Below are 18,215 nucleotides of genomic sequence, written 5' to 3' on the forward strand. Positions count from 1 at the left end.
GCCGCCTCAGTGTGTCGTAGATAAAGTTACTTAGCTCTCATTTCCTCCAAACTGTCGAAATGCCGTTAAATATAAATGATCGCTTGTGATATTCAAGTGTCATAATATTGAATAAGAGACACAGCTATATCGCGTCATATCACTGTGAGCTGATTCAATATGGCTGACTGAAAACAAAACGCTTTTCTTGCACACAGATTTGAATAAAGCATAATTTTATACCAACACTTTGTAATGTGATAATGCGTATTGTTGCACGTCTTTATTGTGTTGTAAATCATTTGTGTTGAGATTATTAAATACGCTTTACTTGCAAACGAATACAGTTTTTAATCATTTTCACTACCATGACTGAATCCATGACTGTATGTATGTATGTATGTATGTATGTATGTATGTATGTATGTATGTATGTGTGTGTATGTATATATGTATATATATGTATGTATGTATTTATTTGTGTGTATATATTTGTGTGTGTGTATATGTGAGTGTGTGTATGGATGGTTGAATGGATGCATGGATGGATGAATGGCTATTGAACATATTGTCTCCTAAACGTGTGCTTTCACCTTTTCTCTCTCGCTGCATTTATTCAATTGCATAGATCTTGTGGAATTACAAAGACCATTATAAACAAATAAAATACGCAGTACTTTGGATGATATTACTTTTAACGATATAAAACTATCAAAAATGGTAAAAGGAAATGAATTCATGTGGAACTACATATCAAAAAAGTATACTAAACTATAGAAAATTAAAAAAAATAGATGTTCAAAAGACAATATTTCATCTACTCATAATGCTTTTGGCTAGAGTTTAAGAAATGTATGATTATGTATTGCGAACTAAAACAGTAAAATCATGGAACGATAATTAATAATCTGGAAGAAATAAAGAAGTGTCTAAGAAATTATAATACACTATAATCTCAACTTCAACAAAATAAAAAGGATAACGATGAAAATAATGGACAGCTAATTGCAGGTTAATACTGGTGTGAAAACGTTAGAAAAGATACGATGTATCCAGTTCGAAGTAAGCAATACAATACATATAAACTAGCAGTATTTAGCAAATCTAAACAACTGAGAATCGTTTATATATAAAAGAACAAACATATAATACAATATATAGATCTAAATTGCTTTTTGACAATGATGGTGTCATCCAAAGTATAATTCCTAATGCATCATGAGCAACATATTTTATTTTTGGCAATGTAAACACATTATTATACGGACGTGGTAGTGCATCTTCCTTTGAACTGAAGTCATGTTTATTTATATCTGAATTCAATCCCTCATTTATCTTTGGAGCCAAATACTGTCATAGTGTAGTCCTTAGGTCTTTGGTAAATCTTTACGTTAAATAAATGTTCGGACAGAATAAATTGAAATGTGTTCAATACTTTCTTAATCCCAAGTTTTAATCTTGTGACATTTGTTTTATCTAAGTAAAAGTGTATCATTCTTGACTTCGGAGATTTCAGTTTAAGTAAGTTGCATGTGCTCTTTCGTTTTTGTTCAATTTAATTTAGAGCAAGAGGATTCTAAAAAAATACATCCATCACTGCAAAAAAATATTTACATTTACCATTAAACGTGAACGAAGTCTGGTCGCCACTAGTAACACAAAAGAGTTACGGCGGCATGTTTGTATTGAATCATTACTATAGCTTGTCTGTATAATGTGTAGGTGTATATTTTGTTAACCACTAGTTCAATTCAGCTTATTTGCTTGAATATCTGCCTCTTTTTATTTACTCCTACTGTTGATTCATATATTGGTAACTAAATGAACGTTCACGATCATTAACTGTTGTTTTATATTTTATTATTGGAACTGCGGTTCTAAAGTCATATTGAGTTATCTGGTCTCTCAACATCTGTCCGAAAGCGTGTCTCCTCCTCAGCTATGGTTTACATGGACTTTGTCATCTGATTTCGCGATTAGCGATCGTGATTTCTAAGTAAGGACATATTGTTTGTGTTATCGATTGCTTGGCAGAAAGGTGATGCTAAATGTATTGTTTTATGTATGCTACATATACAACATTACATAACCCCTGCCCATCAGTTTGCTTGAAACCTATTTTGTAGCATATTTCAATGTAATCTAGTTCAACGAAAGGAATATTCGAAAGTACGGAATTTCTACGAATCTGTAGACGAACAGTGCGACAAATGGATCATGTACTAATAATCATACAAAATGTGCCAAACTGGTATTTCAGAAGATAAACTAATGTACAGTATGTTCGTGTAAAACGCACGAAAGATGTAGTACAAGAAGTTTGCATGTAATACACCGCACGTTTTATTTAGATAATCTTCACAAATTAAGCATACATCATTTTCAAACGACATCACCTCAGAGTAGCTATACGTTATAGATTTTATCTTACAATTTTGCTTTTGCAGAAAAAGTATTGATATAAGAACTTTGTAATTTGTACATTTATGAATACGAATAACACATCAAAATTGAATATAGCTGTACTACGTTTAGTCTAAAATTGTTAGTCTTCACTTTATTTACCAAACATGAGACTTGGCAGATATATGTGTATATTAATGCTTAAAAATGTCCAGTTTATATATATATATATGTAAGTGGGGTTATGTATATGTATCCAATTCACAGTCATTACATTATGAGACCGATACACGTTACGTTACTTATTTTGCATAGCTATGTGTATGATCGTCATCCTGTCTGACTATATATTTCTTACAGCATTTATGTTATTATGTTCTAAACTTCAGACTTAGATATTCCCGGTTTTGCAGGTAGATAAACCTTTTCTTAATTATTAGCACCGTAGTATCGATTGCAACAATAGAGTATTTATGGCATACATATAATCGTCATTGCACTGACGTTCCCTAATTTATGATCAGATTGAGCACTGTTGAAGTTATCCGAGTCAGACGTACACTGCACGTGTTTTGCGTTTTCTTGAAAGGATTATATAAACGCATAGTCGTCAGTAACCTCGAAAAAAAGTGAATCCGTCTTTATGACACTGTATAAGAATCAATTATATACATTTAATTTAACGCTCGACGTACACGCAAGGGTTAGAAACGAAACAAAAGACTATATAAAATATTATATTATTAATATATCAATATGAATAATCGATACCATCTCGTGCCATTCAACCGAAGAACAGGAATATTTCCGATTCGGTATTATGACTCAATGGTCGAGGAATGATCTCGAGAAGTCAGCTCCTCCAGTCCTTCTGAATGATCACTTGGGAACCGCCCTACCCCATATCCAATAGACCCACTGGTCTCAAACCTTTGACAGCTCACACAGAGTTACCAGTAACAGACCTATGACCATCCGCATCTTTTACACTAGTACCCGGGTTAAACAGTCCCACGGACGTTGACAACTGCTTGTAACACACACACATATCTGTACATTGAAAAATGTTGGAAAACGTTTGGCAGCCCAGAGACAAACAATCCGATCTGCACAGATTTATAAAGGTATGTTTCGATTCCAGGGTATGCTAGTATTGCATTCTAGAAGCAAATCCAACGATTTTCTCCTGCTCGTATGCACGCAATAGTTACATTCATTCTCTAACACAATATGTATATGCATCCCTTGTTTTGTTGATTGACACAGCGGAATATATCGATATTGTAATTGTATATATCCTCTATTGTTCTATATATTGCCCTCTGTTCCCCCAACTAGTACCCAACAAAACAGCATATGTGGTGTTGTAGTAGACAACGAAACAGGTAAGACAGGTTCAATAGATGTTCAAAGATATTGACTGCCAATCCAAGCATTTGGGACAGTCCAACTACGAAGAAGCCAATACGCAGAGCGCACGTCCTGCAATATCTACTTTAAATAATTTGCAATATGGTGTTTAAAGAAACACGCACACAAGTCTTTGAGAGTACTTGCATGAATTTATACAGCAGCCGAGACTGCTCTACTTTGTCCACACTGCCATATCAATACACCGTGTTTGAGAGGCAGGGAAGTTGGATGAAACAAATGTGAAATCGGTATTTATATGAGTTTCCTTACCAGTGTACTATTATCAAAGCAAACTTCGTAGATAAAATTGGGGAACATTTTATATATTGCATAACGTAGTTTGGTCAGAATACTTTCTTTGGCCATCAAAATAACTCATTGAAAACATGCAGGTCTACAACTTCAGAGAAACATGTTCCCGTGTGTACAACATATATTTTAGTTCCTCTGTGCTCGCTGCAAGAATCATTTTTAGCAACGTATCTCATATGGCATGTTCTAGTGCAACCGCTTAACACTTTTTAAGAAAGTGCGGTGGCTGATAATGCACATAAATAAGTTCGAGATCGTGCTTGGTTACACCACTGTTTGTTTGTAAGACGATGTCGATGGTGTCATTGTATATATTTCCTAAACAAAGCCTGTTTTGTACACGATGCTGTTCCATTGTATGGGGTTTGCAAAACAATACTGTCACAGAATTAGGCAAAAACATGGCTTGGTTTTGTCTTAGGACTATTCGATTATTTTTCTTTGTACATGCGTACAACGTTATTTAGGGTGAATAAGTGTTTCAAGGCACGCGACTGTACTACAATGTGCACTGTCGGAAATTACTTGCGACGAACGACATTAAAAGCATGATATCCTCGGGTATTTTACCCTGACTACTGCTCACTCTCCAATGGATTTAAGGAAGATCAATTTCTAACCGACACACTGGTCGTTTAGGATCTCGTCAAGGAGAATACACTCTCCATTGTGTTCTCCAGCCATAGGGGTAAGTGTTGTATTTATATTTCATTTGACATGCGAAGCTTATTCAGTTTGTAATGTCATAAAATGGAATGATACATTCATTACAACGCATATTTGAAACGTTGTGATCTATGAATTAAGAGTTGCTATTCGAGTTTAATGTATTAACGTATATCTAAAGATTTTTCAGAACACTTTATTATGACCACTTTGGTTTTTATTGTAGCTGATTAGAGCTGATTAGAGCTGAGTAGACCTGACTAGAGCTGTCTAGAGCTGTCTGAAGCTGTCTAAGGCTGTTTTTAGGTGTCTGGAGTTTCCTGAGTATTTAGGGCTACGTGCTGTCGATACGTATGTATACAAGCGTGGGCCAACCCAAGGACTCGGTGAAACTGTGCGGTTGATCAGTTTATGAATCGTGCGACTCTACAAGGGTCAAGAAGCATATGTCTGTTCCAACTGTTGTTTCAATTTCGTACATTTTAATTTACATGAGATTATTTTGAATCTCTGTTGTATTCCAGGATAGTATGTGAGTCTCATTTACAGTGCATAACATTATTTGAAGCACATTTGAATACCTTAAGATTATTTGAATCTTAATCGTAGTAAATACGTGAATTAGGTGAATCTCACTTACAGTGCATAATATTATTTAAAATTTATGCGCAGTTCATCAGGTTTTTTCAATCTGTATTTCATATTGACTTCATATTTTTGGTTTATTTGCAATGTGTGAATGTTTGTGTAGAGTGATTTAATCAATCGTATGTTGACAGCGTGAGAGAATCGTTGTATGTATACACCATATATTTTTCATTATTAATTCATTTCATACATTTCCATCTTTCACACATTGTGTCTGTGTCATTCATTTAATCCAAAACCCACTCGGTTTCTATTCTGCACCAATGGTGTCAGAAGTGAGATCTTTGGATTATGTGAATCATCATCATCCTGTTTGGGAAAGCTTACATATATTGTTTATATTCGAGTTTGTCCTTCGTGACATGATAATCTTCAAGTAGTTGTTTTTTATTTTGTTTAGTTGTTCTAGGTCTGTGGGTTCAGTATATACACATTTAAAGCATTGTTTTGGTTGCTTTCATCAGGAAGAGAATGTTAGTCAGTTTCTTTTGAATTATATTTGTTATATTGCTATTAGTCATGTCATCCCTTAAGAAATTGGTCGCCGTAGGTAAAGAACTTGGGTATGAGGGAGAAAGTTTAAGGAAATTTATTCAGGAAGAAAATGCCTGAGAGAGGGACCAAAGGTTAAAGTAGGGGGATGAAAGGGTAAAGGTAAATTAATTGGAAAGGGAATTAGAATGGGGAAAAAGGGAAACAGAGGAAAGGCGGGTAGAGTTAGTAAAGCGGGCAAGGTTAGAACGCATAGAATTAGAGAAAAAAAAATATAGAACTAGAAAAACAGGCCGAACGGGAAAGGATATAATGGAAAAGGAGAGCTGAGAGGGAGAAGATAGAGTTGGAAAAAAAGCAAGGTTAGAAGCTTTGGAGATAGAAGAAAGATTAAGGCAACGAGATCATGAACGTAAGGTAGAGTTAGCAACAGCTAGAAAAGGAGAACAAGATTCTGTCTCCAGTAAATTAAAGTGTCCCAAATTACCCCCCTTTGACGATGAAAAAGATAACATGGATCGCTATCTTTATCGGTTTGAGCGGCATGTCGAGATCCAGAAGTAGAGTCGAAATGACTGGGCACTGCATCTCAGTGATTTATTAAAAGGTAAAGCGCTGGATGTATACTCGCGACTTCCCATAGACGTCCTGAAGGAAGCACTTCTAAAAAGGTACGAGCTCACTGAACTGGGTTTCCGTAACAAGTTCAGGTATAGCAAGCTCGAGAAGGGAGAAACCTTTGGTCAGTTCATCGTCGTTAGAATAGCGAACTATTTTCAGCGGTGGATCGAATATGGCAAAGCGGTGAAAACCTTTGAATGGTTGACGGATTTCTTGCTCAGAGATCAATTGTTGAACACAGTTGGGCGGGAACTAAGTCATTTTCTGAAAGAGAAAGTCTTCTCAAATGTACAAGATATGGCTAAGCAAGCCGATTTCTTTGCCGAGGCTCAAGGGGGAACCCAGAACGTTGCTTCAAAAGATTTTAGGTCTGGAAACCAGTATTCGAGACAGATGCCTAGGGAGCTTGTGAAATCAGCTGAGGCAAGTATTTCAGTTAGGGATACAGGTCGTCAGGGTATACAATGTTATTTGTGTAAGGAATGGGGTCATGTTCAAGCAAAATGTCCTAAAAGAAAAGGACTTGTACATAAGGTAGCCGTGGCTATACAGAGTAAAGGTATATCTGATAATCTTGTGCAGGTAGAACCATGTATTCATTTACTTGGTACGTGTGTTTTCCCCGAAGCGCGGGTACCAACCGCGAGAAGTTTCGTAAATGGTCGAGAAGTCGTAGCATTACGTGACACTGGTTGCACGGGTGTAGTGATCAAACGTAGTTTTGTGCAGGATAACCAAATGCTCGGGTGGGAGTCCCCATGTATGCTACTCGATCAGACGATCGGTCGCATTCCCCTAGCAAGTATCACGGTAGAATCACTTTTCCTAACCGGATTGATGCCCTTTGTATTGAAAACCCTATTTACGATCTGACGATCAGTAATGTTGAAGGTTCCCGTCTTCCAACCATGGCAGATTTCAGGATACATTTGGCCCAGGCAGTCGAAACGCGAGCACAAACCTGACGAGAGAAAATAGCGTTTCAGAAATTAATAATCACTGAATCGATCTCCGGAATTTCGCGTGACTAATTCAAGCGAGAACAAGAACGTTACGAATCAATCAACAATATTATTGAGAAAATCCCGTCTGGTGCAATTAAACATTGCAAGTGTATGGGCAGCAAGAAATTCGTTGAGAGGAATGAATTCATAGGGCGTTTATCACTCCGCAGGGTAATATGTATTGGCAGGTAGTCGTACCCCAGAGATACAGATCTCAAGTACACAGGGGGGTCACATGAGTCTAGCATGAATTATACTGGCCTGGTGTTAATGGCAATGTCGCCCGGTTCTGTAGGTCTTGTGACGTATGCCATAAAACCGTAAGTAAGGGAAGGGTGACGAGTGTGCCCTTAGGACAGATGTCATTAACAGATACACTGTTTAAATGAGTGGAGGTGGATATTGTAGGACCAATACAAACAGTTACCGAAAGGAAGAACCGGTATAGTCCTCCTCTCGTGGATTACGCAACCAGATATCTCGAAGTCGTAGCGTTACCAACTATTGAAACAGAACGGGTGGCTGAAGCATTGGTTGATATATTCAGTAGGGTAGGGGTGCCAGAAGAAATCCTTACGGATGGTGGTGCCCAATTCACCTCTGATATCATGGGTGAAATAAGTAGGCTGTTTTCCATCAAACAGCTAAACACTAGCCCATACCATCCGATGTGCAATGGACTGGTAGATAAATTTAATTGTACCCTGAAATATATGCTACGAAATATGTAACAAATACGAACATATAGGGTGTATGACAAGTCGTTTGTAGATGCATGCCCGCGAAGATGTTGAAACAATTGATTTAGCTTCAAAACGAGCAGCATATAAGGCAATCCTCGTATATACGACATCTGGCTATTGGAGAAAAGGATAGGTCGTCTACAACTATACAGTGGGTTGTCGTGTATGTCTTCGTTTAATTGAAGTCGAGAAAAATAAAAAAGAATTATGTTAGGCGATTTTTTATTTCACTATTAGACTCTAGCTTGGGTCACTCCACTTAGGTCAATCGTATGTTGATATATATAAAATATAAATGTTGCACAAATATGATCCACAATATTCTGTGTATAGATAAACCTCATCTTGTTTATGAAAACAAAGTTTCTAACTTTCTACGTAAAACGATATTCAATATGAAAATATTCATCCAGTTATGCACCGTAATGGACTTGATACGCATTGTTCTGCTATATTATGAACTAGTAGACACGTGTATATTAGATAACCAAAGTAAATATATTAACTTACGTTGGTGATTATTGTATACAGTGTCTTCTTATTTAGATATATAATTCAAGAAAAAAGTAACCATATTGTATTCATACACATTTTCAATAGATATTCATCTCATTCTTAAGTATAAAGCGCTCACATATTGAGTACTATATTTTTGTCCATGGCAAGCATAGTTTTGATTTTAATTTCCCTGAAAAAGAGATAATAATCAGCATAGTTTAATAGAATTATACATTTTTAAAGCTTCTAAAATATGAATTAAGCATAAATTGTCTGACGATTAATGTTGTGTATATTCATTTAACATGCACCTAAACTTTTCAATTGTGCGTGGATAATCATTACAAATTTAATCGCCATGGTGTGATATAAGTTTTAGCATTAGTATATTTGCCAAATTAATTGGTCAGCATGTAATATAATTCGCTAATCATATGGGATGGTTAGCTTTGACAGCATCCATCTTCCATTCAATACACACTAACAGCTATCTTTGACTTTGCGACGGAGATTAATGGTTATGTTTGACAAGAATTTGATAATAAAAGCTGTCAAGTATGCTTTGGGAAACATATACTGAATGAGTCAAACAAATATTAATATGAAAACATTTCATTATCGTCTGAGGTGTATCATAAGCAGCCTTCCATGAACATATATTGATTTTATTGAACATTTTCACAGCCGTAAAATGGCAAACACAAAAAATGTTCTGCCTATATGTACTCATATTCAAGGTCAAAAGTCATGACCTCAATTGATTCAAACAGAAAACAGTAAGGCCCTAAGATCGGTTGCTGTGCCAAAAAATACGTCGAATATTTTTAGACAATCTACATGTATCACCTTGACAATTTCAGTGGATACGTTGTATAAATCTTTATTTCGGTCCAAATGTCTCATCATGTCATCATTTTCAAAGAAGTCTAAATTATGTATTTGTTATATAACTAGACAAAAAGTAGCCCTGGACTGCATAAACTTTGAGGGCAAATATCTTATAACGACTAAGTTGAAAGAGAGAGAAGGAGAGAATGTCAGTGGAATAGAGATGAATTGTTAGGAAGTCTTTATGTTTTCATTGTTTCTGATAGCGTTTGTAATGCATATTGTCTTAAACAACGACAAAACAGCTTTTTTGAAAGAAAATTAATGCAACATTTATAATTTTAATTCAATTTTATTTTTGATTATATTTAAATTAGGTTTTATACACATCTCACATATTCGTTGCATATACATATTCTGAACCATTACGTTCGAACACATTATTCCGGTTTCACAAACATAACAAGTAAACCTTAGACTTGACTATATTAGATTGCTCAATTCTATGTAAGTCTTAACTTGTAACCAATCATATGTCAGGTTGCATGTTCTTTATAAAGGCCTGCTTTAGGTACGTTGGCTAGATATATGGCTAGTGAAATTATGTTGATAGCCCATTTGTACGCTGGATAATCACGGCTTGAATCACTATGGATCACTTGAAACGCAATGATATATAATAATTTGATATTTTAAATATGACTTAAAACAAACGTAGTGCTATCCATAAGATCATAATTTATGAAAGATATAATACTTGTATTGATCAGGCCAAATACTTGTGTAAACTTTAACAATAGTAAATAAATAATATTATCTGCATGTATTGTTTGATAACAGGTGCTGGGAATATTTCCTAAATCCCTTTGGCAAGGGTAGAAGCTTCTATAACATCTTAGGTGTCTGGATAGTATAGTATGCGTAACAATATTCTTCATTACAAATCTAGGTGTTTCTGTGTCTGTGAATTACTGTATTATCTTTCATTCAGATAATTTATGTTCCGCCTAGATTCATATTACTTCATTAACCAGATCTGTATTGTATTTTGTGACTAGTCTTTTCTCGGTTCTGAAGCTGCAGATTGCAAATTGTAAAAATGGATTGTGTATTGATTATTGTATTCCAAGTTATATCCCATGATTTTTATAAACATTTCTAACAATATTGTGTTAGCAATTGCATCAGCAATAGATATCTTTAAATATATCTTGTCTGTGACTTTCAAGAAAAACGTACATATACATTTAAAATGTATACGTTTTCTTTGCCAATGTATAAAATATTAGTGATCAATGAACTGATCTTCAGTGATATTTTCCTTAATTTTCAAAAAGATTTTTCATTTTATCTTATTCGCCAAATTGTATGTTCGTTAATCAATAGACAACTATTTTCAGATTAACTGCTTTAATATAAAAATGTTCTTCGTTTTCACTTGAAAATATACATGTAATATACTTGCGCATCTTTATTGCAGAGATCTTTACGTTTCTATTTGACCTGAGTTATTTCGTGGCAAATAGAAGCTCTATAAATTACAGTAAGGTAAAACTCTTTCCTCACCATAAAGTATTATTCCGGCTTTCCATATTGGCAACATTATCAGATGATCTTTAACAGTTTGGATTACTAGTAATGTTCATGATCGTTGAATCGTGTCTTGGACCTTATGGGTTGTCTGTTATCTTCTTTACCGTTTGAAACTGATGGATTATTGTCATTAGTTCATTTTTACTTGCGAAACAATATTCGATTTGTCATCGTGTCCCTAATATCTATATAGCGTTAACACTCAACACATCCTCCTTACATGATGAATTAATTTTAGTTCATTCTTATAGCCTGAAATGATAGACGTTTAAATAAAATTTGTCCCCACATTATTGTTGTTATAATGTATTTGTTTGTTATTTTGTTAAATGTCTAATACAGTACTAAGATATACACCTAACATTAAAATCTTTATTTCAACCACTAGCTTGGAACGTTAATTGCATCAAGTTTATCTTGAACAAAATGTATGCATCTTCATTCACAAACATGTCACTGTCAAGCGTGTCCGACTTTATTTTGTCGCATCCAAAGTGTCATTAGATACAGCATAGTTGAATGGCTTTAATGTTATTAACTGAGATTAAAAGTGTCAGTTTATATGTAATCTTTTCACCACGATGTATGACTGAGTTTGAGCCGCTTTACTTCTTAACCCAAATTGCAATTTCGTTAACTTCAAACATACTCGTTTTGCTATGTTACAAATATTAAAGACCGTTGTCTGTATTTCATTTGAATGATTAATTGGAGAGTCCCTCATATCTCTGACACCATCAAATGCGCTTCGGTCTTGTATAATAAATTTACTTTGATCAGTTTCTGTATGTTATCTTTTCGTATTGTATGCATTCTAGTTCCCGCGTTAAGAGATGACTAATTGAAGAAGAAAACATTTTGGCTCAGTGGTCTCGCTTTTGGTTTCGCAAATGAAAGGACGAGGGTTCGAATCCTTCATTTGTAAAAGCAGGTATGTGTCGTTGGTCGAGAGTCTTAACACTAGCAGCCTGTCTCAAAGGAATTTACTTGTGCTTTTTTCCTGTAACAGTCCAAACCAAAGCAAAGAAATATAATCACTCTACCGTTCGACACTATTTTATGGAAGGATAATGCATAAAATGTAACGAATTATTTATTTAAAGCCAAAATATTTACAGAAATATATACTATTCAAGGAATCTTGTGAAAATCTTCTATTGAATATATTCATCCAGCAGATATGTACATTTATAAAAAGTGAATTAGCAACTATTTAATATTTTGGACCAGCCAACATAGATACACTTAAATATATTCTTATTGGTTCAGAAATAATATCTTTCCTAGTCTCTTTTTACAACACATTGTTTACACATTCCAAGTACGTTATGATAACTTGTCAACGTGCTTCCTAATGTTTGCAATATTTAGACACTCCCTTTTATAGATTTGTTGAGTTTGATATTTTGCGTAGTTTACAGAATGCTTGATTTTACTAACACAATTGTTACCCTGAAAGTATTTATGGTTGATGTAATACAAAGCTTTATTCGCATCTTTCCTTTATTGTTTCTTATAGATCATTTCAGATCTTTTAATTCGTGGAATTATTATCTAGACTCTAGATGCAGCATTTTCTAAATGGATTAATTTGTTCACAAACTACACAATACAACGTCGTTAGCTTTTAGGTTTTTACTGAATTATTTTTTGTATCATATAGTTGCTTCATTTGTATTTTTTCACTATCTTGTTTGCATTTTATATTTTAGCTAAGTTTTAATTATTTTTTTTTATATTGTAAGCCTTGAACGGATACTTCATCCACTTAGGTTTTTAAAAGGTGTCATATATCTTCACTCACTCAGTTCGTTTCAAATAATAACGTGTTTCTTGTCATACTTTCTATCTTCGAATCACTTATGTTGTTCACATGCTACAACTGTTTCCGATTTTAAGTACATCCGAACAGTTTTTGACCGTAAAAGTTGTTTATATCACACATAAACTTATACACTATACTATTAAAATGCACATAAATCATATACGCTAGTTGTTTTCTTTTCACGTGCTCGCTATAAATCTCTACATGACATTTGAAGACCATTACAACCTGCAAATCCTTAAAGAAGTTACCTACACATGCACTTGTTTTGACCACATCCAATCGTCGGCGTTAAGACATCCTGCCCTACGATGACCATGAGTTTCGTTATAATATAGTTATCATTTTCTACTGCCTAATTATCTTCATTTTAAAGGGCACCTCAAATTTTCTATTATATGTTCTATATGCATTACATTTATCGCAGTGTTGGTTAAAAAAACTTGTTCAGATGGCTAACTGTGTTTACATTTATGTGATAATCTCCAATTCAACCCGTATTTTATCATCATATATTATTTGGTATGTTTCATATCTTTATCTTTCTTTGACTTTTTTCTCGATTTTATTTTTCAGCTAGGATATTAGAACGTAACGAATAAAACCACAGTCTGGAATAACCACGGTTCATTTATTAATTGTGCCACTAATATAATCCCCTGATTTTTAAGTCTATCACGCAGATAACTATATTTACCTGTCGATAATGATTGCTAATAAATTTTATCTAATTTTTATATCAGTTTTTAATTGTATTGTTTGTGTCTTAGGATCTGCCCCTCTTTAGTGTCTAACCGATATGTATGTATTGTTATTGCTTATGTCATTATTATAGTTCTTGATGTATTACTTTTATGGACGCCTGCATGCGTTTACATTTGTATTCTTATTGTGAGCAGAATCTCATATTAAATCAAAGAGAACCTAATTCGTGTTTCGCCTGAGTGATTTGGATGGTTTCTATCTTCGAACAATACACGAAACCCTGCTGTACCAACATGTGTATAGTGTTGATAGGTCTCGGTTGAAACGTTTGCTTACAATGTCATTTTACATTATATGTCGCTTACAATCATGTGCACGAGTTAATGAGTCCTAAAAAGTCTCCAAATATGGTCCAATAATGGCTATTGCTATTGCTTTTATTAGTAGAAGGTTAGCATAATTTAATCGTGTCACATTAGCATGTGATGTGCTTTATTTCTCTTATTTCTGAAATTAGTAACTGAGAAACAGTGCACAACGTTTAGTGCGGAATACATTTAATGGTTTATATAATAAATGATCTGTTAGTAAATTTACTGTAGCAAGGCTCAAAGCAGCTTACAATTTAATTATTCTCAAGAGTAAATAAATAAATGAATGCACAGCAAAAGAAAAGGTGACATAGGATTGAACGGGTAAAATAAAAAGATATTAAAATTACAGCGTTTCATAAAATGAAGCCAACAAGAATGAGTGAACTTTAGAAAACCCATAGCAAGTAGTACAATCAATATCGATTTAGATGGTGTTTTGTCTAGTTCGCATTTGATAATTGCTATTCATAGGGAACATAAGAAGTTCATTTAACTTCTCAAAGACGATATGCGTGAATACTACTTGCGATAACTCTAAAAAAGTACTTAATTGATAAAAATGCCATTAAAAAGATAAATATATGATCATAATGGACACTAAATTCATTAAAACTGCTGAGAGTGTTTCTTATCTAATCTGATACTTTAAGGAATATATAAACGCGCCTATTTGAAAAACAGTTAGGCTACCTAAGGAAATAACTCCAGTATTAACGCAACAAGTATCATAAATTCTCAAATTCTGAGCCTATTCATCATAAGGTATTATTTTCCTAAACTTTGGAGGCAAAAATTTAAAATCAAAATTAACAAATTGGAAACCCCGATATTGTCCCTAATTATGCATCGTATTGTTGGGTTTCTTTGTTGGTAAACCCTTCAAAATAAAGTGTCTTCAGATAATTGTATAAATATCTTAAGAAGAATAATCAAATTAATCATTTGCATTCCTGTTTTAGCGGTTTTATGACTATATTAGCTATTGTATCCATTCTCATAAGGAACTGGTGAGTCCAATATGGAAATTCGAAGTAAAATAAAGCAGGTCGCAAAAGGTTATATAGGAATATGTTTTAAATTAAACTGGAGGTGAAATCAACGCAGTGTCTTATAAAACACCTGTAAGACCCCTTTTGCAGCATGTGGATGATCTTTGGCGATAATTGCAGTTAGAAGATTATTTCAAACAAGAAAAGCTGAAGCAGTAACAAAACTTGTGGGTCAGAAAAATCTACACCAGCTGCTAGAAGGTTAAGAGAAACAATATGATATTAACATATAAATATTACATTTATTTTGTTTTTGTTTTGTTAATTGTCAGCATGGTATGACCGCTGTATTCATGGCTGGTCTTGATTCCAGTAGTTTGGATAAAATCGGAGTTCATTTTTTGCTGAAAAGAATATTATCCGGTCAGATAATTAAAACGACTCATCGGTTTGTCCCATGAGTTATAATTATCGTTAAATGTACCCAAGCTAATATGTTGCTGCGCAGTTTATACGCTATAGCCCATCCCTCACTAGCACGCTTATGTATATTTAGTACACAGTCAATTTGATTATTTACGCACCTGGATTCGTGCTTGTATCATCAAGATAAGGATTAATTTCAAATGGGGTCACATATCAGAAACATTCCGCTCCGATCATGTTGAACCCATTTCCTGCCAAACCAGGATTCTTTTTCTGTCCCATATATTCAAGTTTTTATTTCTTTTTAATATAAATGCTGACAGATTGAAATTTAGCTCTGCTTTAAAAACATCCAATGGCTTTGGAGCCGACAACGTTGCCTCATATTACCTAACAGTCATGGTTGTCGTGCACGTACCAGCCCTTTACGAACCGTGATCACATTCCAATAATTCACTGTGGCAGAGATATTACGGGAATATTTGGCCTGATTGACGTAAGTCAAATTTGTAACTGTAGCACCATTTTCACATACCTGAAATTTTGACACGTGCCATTTCATTACTATGTCGCAGTTGTGCTACCATTTGTATATATCAGTTAAAAAAATCTTTTTGAGGCAAGGCAATTTTAATATTTTGTACAACTCAAAACCTCGAGAGCTTATTTTCAAGTCACATAATATTTCCACACATATAAAACAAAAGTGCATATCAAATATACGCAGATAAAGCAGTATATAGTGGTCGTGTGCCTTTCAAAACTACTAAGCTGCAAATCACTATAAAGGCGAACGGGTTTAAAATTGATATTGTCATGAGATAACACTTGACTTAATTCAACACTTCTTACTTTGTATTCATCACTTCGTTCATTAATGCAATGGATAAATTGTGGCATTTCATGACAAAATATAAGGTTTTCTTTATTTGATCATAAATACGGTTGCTACACACTATGATGCAGTATATACCATCATTAGTAAACAATTCACATCAAATAAAATTATTTTCCTTGCCGTAATGTCACTCATATTAGCAAATTGAAAAGTCTGGTTTGGTACATTTGATATGATTACAATGTGTCATATATATATATATATATATATATATATATATATATATATATATATATATATATATATATATATATATATATATATATATATTTAAAACACAAGTCACTTATACACATTCATTGTCTCAAATTTCATTTCGCACTGACATATCTTTTTATAATACTTGCTTAATACTTTAGCTCAGATTGTGTCCCATAATTCCATCAGATTGCGTTAATTATCCAAACGTAATGCAGTTTACAACCTAAAAAACGATTGGTCTGCCTTATACCAAATATCTTCACTTCAGTGTTAAAATCATATCTAACAATGATTTATCAGCAGATTTTATTTACTATAATCAATTTCAAAGAGGGTAATCATTGAATGTTTCAGGTGAATGATCAGCTAGTATGTTTTTCCTTAAATAAATATATATATATATATATATATATATATATATATATATATATATATATATATATATATATATATATATATATATATATATATATATATATATATATGATTAAAACTAAGGTTGCTTTCCTAACTCTATTAAATCAGTGAGATCAATCAGAAAACAACTAAAATAGTATTTTTCCTAATTATCAAAGTGTCTTTTGATTATATCTGATTAACTACTTATATTTTCATTTGTCAATTCACATCCATGTGCAGATTAACTAATCTCGTTCACCTTCTATCTTCGCTGTCATTTGAAACAGAGCCTTTCAATACATTTGTAACTATTAATGCTAAAACAAAATCGTTCCGTTTCAATTTGATAAATGAATGCTTAATTGAATAGTTTTGTGACAAACCTGATCACTGGATTTATGCTTGATTTTGCTTATTATCGTATATTGACAGAATAATCTATAAAATTTAGATCTTTCTAAAAGCGCATTTGTCATGTAATTAATACCTCTCTTTCATCTGGGGAATTCTCATCATTTTTCAAAACTGCCATTGTAAAGCCTCTGCTTAAGAAACCAACACTAGACCATAACGATTTAAAGAACTACTGCCCAGTTTCTAATCTCCCATTCATTTCAAAAATCTTAGAAAAGGTTGTTCTATCCCAGCTTGTATCTCATCTAAATTCACGTCACCGTCTCCAGCATGTATTTGGCATTCATGATACAGCCTTACTGTGGTTCAAGTCCTACTTGGTCAACATGACACAAATTGTATCTGCAAATGGAATAAACTCTAGCCCAGTCGATCTATGTTGTGATGTTCCACAGGGGTCTGTTCTTCAACCTGTTCTCTTCATTCTGTACGCTCAGTCGCTCTCAAGTGTCATAGGTCATCATCCAGTGTCTCACCAACTGTACGCTGATGACACCTAAATATACAAATCTAGCCACCCAACTGAAGTTGATGCTACCATCCAAGGTGTAGAGAGATGCATTTCTGATGTGAAATTATGGATGACACGTAACAAGCTGCAGATGAATGATGATAAAACTGAGGCCATTCTGATCACAACACAAAGACTTTCTCATTCACATCCTTTACCTCAAACAATAAATATCAGCAACACCAACATTAAATTCACACTATCAGTACGAAACCTAGGTGTCACTCTGGACAGTACTCTCACATTGCACCAACATGTCATGAACATATGCAA

Source organism: Sinohyriopsis cumingii, chromosome 7 (genome assembly GCF_028554795.1).
Source record: "Sinohyriopsis cumingii isolate HCF-2022 chromosome 7, ASM2855479v2, whole genome shotgun sequence".
Taxonomy (NCBI): domain Eukaryota; kingdom Metazoa; phylum Mollusca; class Bivalvia; order Unionida; family Unionidae; genus Sinohyriopsis; species Sinohyriopsis cumingii.